This window comes from Buceros rhinoceros, unplaced genomic scaffold (assembly GCF_000710305.1).
Source record: "Buceros rhinoceros silvestris isolate BGI_N320 unplaced genomic scaffold, ASM71030v1 scaffold2168, whole genome shotgun sequence".
Classification (NCBI taxonomy): Eukaryota; Metazoa; Chordata; class Aves; order Bucerotiformes; family Bucerotidae; genus Buceros; species Buceros rhinoceros.
The window spans coordinates 49050-57712 of record NW_010428565.1 but is presented as its reverse complement, the minus strand read 5'-3'; the positions used below and the strand labels follow the sequence as shown (position 1 = coordinate 57712).

Sequence of the window (8663 nt, the reverse complement as noted above, 5' to 3'; positions counted from 1 at the left end):
TGAAATCTACTAACTCAGAGTAATCAACTGTCATAACTTTGCAGGAGATGCATTAAAATTCAGAGTAAAATGTAAGACAAATGAATTCTGTGGAGATAAACAGAAAATAAGCAACATGTGGCCTTTACGTTTGAGTGATGAAGTGGTAGAAAATCACACCAAACTCAGCAGCTCCTCACAGACAACAGAAATGCATCAAGGTGACAAGCAGATCAAAAGGAGTAGGATTGCTTTACATGGGTCCTTCTAACCTGCTAGTTGGGTGCGCTACAAAGCTATATGGAGTTCTTCTCTCAGTTAAAGCTCAGCACTATCAGCAGCACATCACTTTCTGACATATTGCTGTTCCTGCCTTTAATTGATAGATATCTGCCAATAAGTTAATTCCAAGAGCACTTTCTTCAATGTCACTTGCAAGATTGTCAGTTTTCTGTCAACAGTGGAACTGCAGAAAGGCACGCACTTGTTAATTCTGGTGGCACTGTACATGTTTGGAATATCTGAAACGTGATCCCATCTGGTCCCCCCAGTTAAGCAAAAATACTCTAAGTTAATACTTTGTTGACAGCCTTTTTATAAAGAATTTAGAGCCTTCAACACAGTGCTGTGAGCTGCTTACATGATACTCTTTTTTTGGAGTCAGTAACAGATGTGCAATGAAATAGCAGGGTTTATTCTGCCTGGTCAATCTGTGCACAAAATACCCCTCTGCAATCTCATTTCAGAGATGCAGTGATGGAGACAGATCATTTTTTTTAATCCCCACTTGCTTTGCAGCATGAAAAAGCACCATGATTTCAAAACTACAATTGAAAGTCATCACAAGAAATATCTGCAGAGGCACAAGCTGTCTCACACAGGCTGCCTCTCAGGTCCTTTGCTCAGCAATAGTTTGTGCCGTTTGTTGGAGTAACAAACACAGGGTCACATCCTGGGTGATGATTAGAACCACATGACTATCTTCTCATTGCTTCAGTGCCTGTTTATTGCCAACATCCTCAATGTATTGATTCACTAAGATTTTAATCATCCTTTTTTCAGCAACTGTAAAAAATAATGCCTTCAGTTTGAGGTGAGCTGGTTTTCAGTTGCTATGACTTCCCTACCTATAACTGTTTAGCATTTGCTTGCTATGTAGGGTTAAATCTCGTACTGAAGATTGAGCCAGTGGAGCTGAGACTACACAGCACCTTGTGGAAGCATACTAACAACTTATGGTATTTAGTCATGTATTGTAATCATACGGTTGTAAAACTCTTTCACGGGCACCCCCTTGCCGTGGGGAAGGAGCTTGCGTGCCCTTGTGAGGTTGAGAGCTGTGCTGGTGGTGGCATGTGCCTCCGGTGGGGTCTCCCAAGCCAGACAGGTCTCAGCTGAAGGGTCAGACAAAGTGTGTCCACGGGCAGGATGGGCTCACTAGCCTTCGGGCAGCCATCCTAGGAGAAGGACAACTCTGACTCCAAACCCGGGCAGATGGAGCTCGTTTAGCCCTGTAAGGCATCCATCATCTAAGAGAAGGACACTCTAACCAAACCTACGACCCGAGGACTTCGCTGTCACCATCCAAGCTCGCTAGGCCCTGGCAGATGAACCTCAGGTGTAAAGGGTGGAGCCAGTTCCGCGCACGCTGCACCTCACCTAAAAAATCCACCGCGCAGGCCCGAAGGGTGCACTCACATTTGCAAAGGCCTGTAGTGAATTGGCCTTTTCAGCCATCAGCGTGCTTGCAATAAGCGTGGGGAAAACCCTTCCCAGATCTTCGTTCGCGAGGCCAAGCCGTGACAGTTGTAAAAATACTCCCAGGGTCCCTCTCACCACAGTGTGATAGAAGAGAGGATGCTGTGGGCCCATGTTTTCTATGTGGCAGCAGTGGGGTAGAGTATGTATTCCCAGCTGGTGCACGTGCAGACACACGCACGTGTACCGATGGCCAAACGCACAGACCAGCGCAGAGGGACGTCAGTGCCTTTGCCAGCACCCACATAAACACCCACGGTACTCACACAGACAAGAACATCACAGAGAGCCCCATCCCATTCCTCCTTCCCAAGCAGCTGGCACTGGAGTCAGGATATACACACAACCTCACTCTGGATTCACAAACACACAGTTGTGGGTTCCTTGAATACTAACACAAATTTAAATCCATCCGATACCTGTAGCCCATTCACACATACAGACTGAGGCTTTGGATGATTCCTTATATGGATCTCTTCATACTCACTAGCTGGTCCAACCTGAAGCTCATGAGCAGTTTTCACACACAGGCTCCACTGTGGGAGTGAGCCACAGAGAAAATAGTTAAATGAATTTAAAACAAATTAATGACAGAGTCTGGTAATCAACCACAAGGTTTGCCAGGCTTTTTCACTCCCTTTTTTCTCCCTGAACCAACTGGATCTCATCCTTCCCCTCAAAGTTTTGTACCTTCTCACAGTTGCCTGAAGACACTCTGTAGTTTTCTACATCTTCAAATTCCCTCTGCTCCACCTCAAAATCCTCATCTGCCTGCATCCCAAAATAAGACTCGTACATCTATGGAAGACAATCGCCCTTAGTTTGTATGGCATTCCAGGAAGACATCTTGATTCCTTGAGTTGTCTTGGCAGGTGGGACAAAGGACAATGGTCTAATTCTTCTTCTTTGGCAGTCTTAAGAGTATCTGACTTGGTATGCTCCATATTCACTGATCAGGTTACTCGTTGGGTGCCTTGGCCCATCATAGTTCCCTGGATGCATGCTCAGTCTTTGTTTTCACTGTCATTATCTTTTTAATCCTATAAGCTAATAAAAACAGGTAGTTGTATCTGTCATCACACAAATACGTATAGATTGTATTCTTACAAGAAATTAAAATAAACTCTTACCAATATGAGGAACATTCTGTTTACTACTTTTCATGCACAATTATTCAAGAAGTCTTTGACTTAATGTGTTGACATTTTGAAAATCTTGTCCATGTGAAAGTTTTTGACGGTGTAGAAAGATACTCTAATTATCGCTATTTGTATTCCTGGCCTCTTTAAAATCTTCAGAAATAGCAATTACAAAAATAATGAATTGCAGTTTTGAGTTTAAATTGTACTAACTTTATTTAACTTTCTTTATCAATACAATCTCCTGTATGAATTAGTTCTTTTTATAATCATAATGCACATAAAATGCATCCGTGTCTGCAACATACTTTTTCTTCTCTGCATCAATGAAGATAGAATGAACCAAAATTATTTGCTTCCAAAAAATAATTACAAAAAATAAAATTGTTCATGCCTCTTTTAAAATTTTTCATAAGTCTGCTGAAACACTCTACAATTACAAGACTTTGACTGCACAAGTTCAACATGCAAAGGGTGGAATAATGTATGAATTTAGAGAGCCATGCAGAAGAGAGCAGCACAAATGAGTGTCATATATCAAAACACCCTTCACATGACCACTGTACATCATCTTGAAGCTCTCTTTCCTTTGCACACTAATTATGCAATATCAACAAGCTTTGGTTAGGATGGAAAGGAAGTCTTATTTTATCTTGCAAGCCTGACAAATCAGCTGACTTGTTTTCAAGAGAGTGTTAATTCAAAAATCCTACAGCACATGGTTTTTTAATTTATGCAGTGCTTCAGGATTCAGAGTCAGAAAAAAGACTGCAGTGTGAACCCCGGAAAATAACTGATATGCTCACATGCATTTAGGTCTATGAAAGCTCTGTAGATTTTATGCTGGTGTAAATAAAGTTGACTAAATTTAGCTGAATCATGACTTCATAAGATACTGCTTTTTATTCCTACATCAGATATAAATGACCTCGGCCACTAAAAAAATATTTCTTTCTCTTCATAGACACATCTTTTCAATTTCACACTTAATATTTTTAACTGATACAACTGTTGTGGTTTCCACTGGATAAATGCAGTCTTTAGAGGCTTAGGGGAAAAAAAGGCTATGGTAACATTCTTCTTATGAAGAAAAGGTTTTGTCTGCAAGATGATATCTAAATGATGCCCTTTACACTTACGTTCAGTGTCAGACTTCAATGGTAGAATTCAGTTCAAAATTCAAATATCTCAAGTTAGTTCTGTATGTACAGGTACCTGTAGGTAAGCCACATGTTCAAATCCCCATGGAGCCAATGGATATATAATTACCACAATCAGCGTAACTTAGAACTCTGCTAGAAGTTGACTCTAAAGTAAATCCCTAGGTCTTTGATTCAATTGCCCACATATGGGCACTTAATTCTGTATGACATCCTCTAGAACAACCAGGAAATCCTTGAGGATAGCATGTCTTGTACAGGACACTTGTATACTTTGGCATCAGCAACTGACAAACTGTATGCCTTAGAGGATTTCAAATTCCACTAAACACTTGTATATAGGCAACTGAAGAAAGCCTCAGATCTCTTTTGACTGCAATGGTTACCATGTCTGTAGTTAGTGATGTGTGGAGAGCTAAATGTAGCTTGAATTGAATCCATCACTGATTACAGTGAGTGATGCAGCAAGTTCTTCCCGTGGGACTTTCTATAAAGTTGCCTGGTCATACTGCATCCGTTTATGTTTGGTATCTCGGATGGCATACAAATAAAGGAATCCAATGTGGTTAGGGCTCACCATCAAACCTACTGTTAGTGAAACTAGATTCACAAAGTCATCTTGAGTTTTTCAGTTGCCATTTTAGACTCCTGTATCTATAACTTAGATTCACAAAATCCTTTAGCTAACTCTGGAAGAAAAAGAAGGTCTCCAGTTTCCAAAATATTACAAGGAATTTGGATAAACACCTTGCGTTTGATGGTGTGCATCACCTTCAGGTGTACTTCTTCAGAATTACAAACATCAGTATTTTTTGTGCCCAAATCTTCTGACAGAATCAGTGCAGTAAGGTTCTATGGGTACTAGGCTATGTACAGGACTGGAGTGAAGGTGACTTCTATCCAATATACTCAATGATTAAAAGAACGTCAGAGATACTTCATTCCTGGCTTCATTCCTGGCTTCAGCCTACTAGGAGTCAAACCACAAACACACATTTCTGAGAGATCACTAACCACTGCTTCCTCTTGCAGCTTAGATACTTAAAGATACTTAAAACCCGGCAGTTACCTTGCTGAGCCCTCTTGAGACAGTTCTCTGCTTACAGTGCTGGACTGTGGGCTCTGTTCTTAGATACCTCCCCCTTTACAGATTCGGTGAATTAGTGAGGTTTTGCCATAGCCACTATTGCACAATATAAATCTCTTTTCTTGTATTTGCTCCAAGTTTTCTTTCCTACATAGATCAATTACATACCAAACAGTTTAGTACTCTTATGTCACAGAAATTAAACACGGGAGAAGCCACTTAGCACCGTTTCCCCTGCTCAGATCAATGCAACATTATTCCTTATCGAACTCTTCACAGCATGTTTCCAGCTATAATCTATTCTTTCTTTTGTTATACTTGCAAAATTGATTCATTCCAATATGCCTAACTATCCTTTAATGAAAATTATTCTGAATAGTGTTTACATATCTAGAACTGAAGAAATAAAGACAAATACTTCTTCTAATTTAAATTCTTGTGGAAAAAAAAAATCCCAAGGAAACTTCTAATGAACTATATATACTTTTTTGCATATCTTGGAAGTATGCCTGTGCTTTCATATAAAGGGTGCATAGGAGTTTGAATAGATGGGGTTTTCCTAAGAGTATTAGCTTTTTTCCAAAATTAAACTAGTTTTTAAATCTCTGCAGATCAATGATTGATATAGCTTGAGTTTACTCTGTACTCCTTTTAGCCTTTTTTTATCAAAAAGGCTATGTCCAAGCCCAATGCTTGGTAGAATTATACTGAAAAAATTATGAATCAGCAATTCCTGTATTCAGAAGCAGTTTCTCAAGCCAAAAAAAGGTTGTTATCTATGGCATAATGCAGAAAAGAAAGAAAGAGTTTAAATCACTCAGTGCATGAATGATATATTGGTGACCTTTTTAATATAAAAATAGTTACACATTTCTTAAACTAAAACTAAATTACAAAATACATCTCAAACAAATCTGTAGGGGGTGAGTTTTACGTACAAAATGTTTCTAATTTTCTTTAATCAGCATGCGAGAAATAGCCAAATTGCCCCATTTGAGAAAATATATTCAATGACTCATAAAACTCATAATGGAAGAGAGCTCGTTGACTGATAGGAGGGAGGGAAAACATTGGTTATCTCTTTTTTACAATCATAATTGCCATAATACTTCTTAACATTCAAAAGGGAAGAGAATGTTGTGACTGTTCATTGTCACCAAGGTATGTAGAAAGAGAATCAAGAGTTCCATGACTCCTGACTTGTCATGAATACATATTGCAAATGCAGGTATAGTTGTAAAAGCACAGGGAGATTGATTCCTCTTAGAAGCTTAGCACTTAAGTTATGACAGGTGAAACACTCCAAAGAATTCAGCTTCTTTAAATCCATACAGAGTTAGTAAGAAGGGCTGGACTGATATCTCAAAAAACCCTAAGAGCTAGTTTGATTCAGATTCCACTGAAATATGTCAGAATGTCTGGTGTACATTGGGTCTTCATTGCAGCTGCATTTGGCTTTGATAAAGAAAAACAAATGTAGACAACATAGATAAAATAAAAAAATAAGTGTTAACACTATGAAATAAAGAGATCATAGAATCATAGAATGATTTAGGTATGAAAAGACCTCTAAGATCATTGAGCCCAACCACAAACCTAGCACTGCCAAGTCCACCACTAAATCCTGTCCCTGGGTGTCGCGGAGGCACTCACAAAACAGACAGCAGCAGCTATCTGAAAACTGTGGATTTATTGCAATCATCAAAGTTGCCCAGCACTCCGACTGACCAAAATTAATTATAGGGTCGGGTGTCATTTGGGAGTGTATCACTACACAACAGATTCCTGAATACCAAAGCATACTCTCTTTAAGGAAGACGAACCACAATGTGTACACCCTCTCTGACACAAAGGAGAATCTCCCATTTTAAGGGTGCCGCAAGGATCACTCACCAACGCCGGGAGATACATTCGGGTAACGTCCTGATCCAAAAAGAGTCCTGAGAAGTAACCTCAGATAGCATCCTGATCCAAGGGGAGGGTCTCCAACTGCATTACCTACTGCTCCAAGGAGGACCAACTCAAACTGGGTTCTCTGACAGGGCTCCTTTCATACCCTGGTTGAGTGTGAGCTGTGGGCATTTAAATTAGTAAGCACAGACAGGAGGCCAGCTATGGAGCCTAGACTCTGATGCACCACATAGCCATGGGACATTGACCTAGTCTTTATCAGGGGCTTGTGCAGGATCCTGTCTTTTGTGTAAGCTCTGTGCAAGCAGTCAGGGTGTCTGCACTGCCACACTGGATGCCACATCTACACTTCCAGGGATGGTGACTCAACCACTTCCCTGGGCAGCCTCTTCCAATGCTTAACAACCCTTTCAGTAAAGAAATTTTTCCTAATTTATGATCTGAGAGAGACATGGTTCAATGTTTCCTTCTCTAAGAATCAAAAACTTTATCATTTTGTGATCGCTATGTACAAGAGGGCATCCAACTATTACATCACCCATAGATCCTTCTATGTTCACAGACAACAGATCCAGTGGGGAACCCTCCCTAGTTGGCTTCCTCACTTGCTGTGTCAGGAATTTGTCTTCCACACAATCCAGGAACCTCCCAGACAGTTTCCACTGTATTGTATTTCCACCAAACATCTGGTAAGTTGAAGTTCCCCATGAGAACAAAGGCTAGCAATTGTGAGACTTCTACCAGCTGCTTGTAGAATATTCCATCTACCTCTTTATACTTGTTGGGTGGTCTGCAACAGATTCTCACCATGATACCTGCCATGTTGGCCTTCTCCCTGACTGTTATCTATAAACACTCAACCATATCATCACCATCAGTACATTCAAGACAATTGAAACACTTCCTAACATACCAGGCTGCTCCACTGCCTCTCCTTCCTGGCCTATCTCTTCTGAAGAGTTTACAGCTGTCCAACACAGCACTCCAGTTGTGCACACTAAGACCCATTTTGCATCATGACTACTCTACCATTGTTATGGTATTCAGTTGCCTGAACACAGGCATTTAGTAGAATTTCATTTCCTAGAGTCCTGAAAGGATTTTCCCAGGTCCCTCCAAGCCTCTCCTAGTCTCACAGAAATGACGCGCCTGTTACATGTCTATTTTTGCAGAAATTAGATAACCCACAGGAATAAGATAAATTTAATACACCTATGAGCATTTAAACATTAGATAACTAGTCTAACTGCTCATCTAGACAGTAGTTGATAGAGAAACAGGGAACTCAGGTAGGAGACTCATACTATGTGAATATACGTGTTTTAGAAGGGTGGTAAGAATTCCTTTTTTCTCTGTAGGAGTCATTGAAGGAGCTCAAATCTCTAAATTAGACAAATGTTAGATAGCTAAATTTAGGTGAGATCAGTGTCTCCTTGAGAGATTGATAAACCAGTAATCTCATCTCATCTCATCTTATCTCAATCATCTCGTCTCATCTCGTCTCATCTCATCTCATCTCATCATCATCTCATTTATGTTGAGTAAGTCTTTGTCTTCCCTGATGGTCTAGTGGTTAGGATTCGGCGCTCTCACCGCCGCGGCCCGGGTTCGATTCCCGGTCAGGGAAAG

At 40.4% G+C, this 8663-nt stretch overlaps 1 non-coding gene across 1 annotated transcript; it reads left to right on the top strand.

The window, feature by feature from the left end:
• The first annotated feature begins 8589 nt into the window (after nt 1-8589).
• On the top strand, nt 8590-8661 carry TRNAE-CUC. The gene has a single exon. It is a non-coding gene; the product is annotated as a tRNA-Glu (tRNA).
• The last annotated feature ends 2 nt before the right edge of the window (nt 8662-8663 follow it).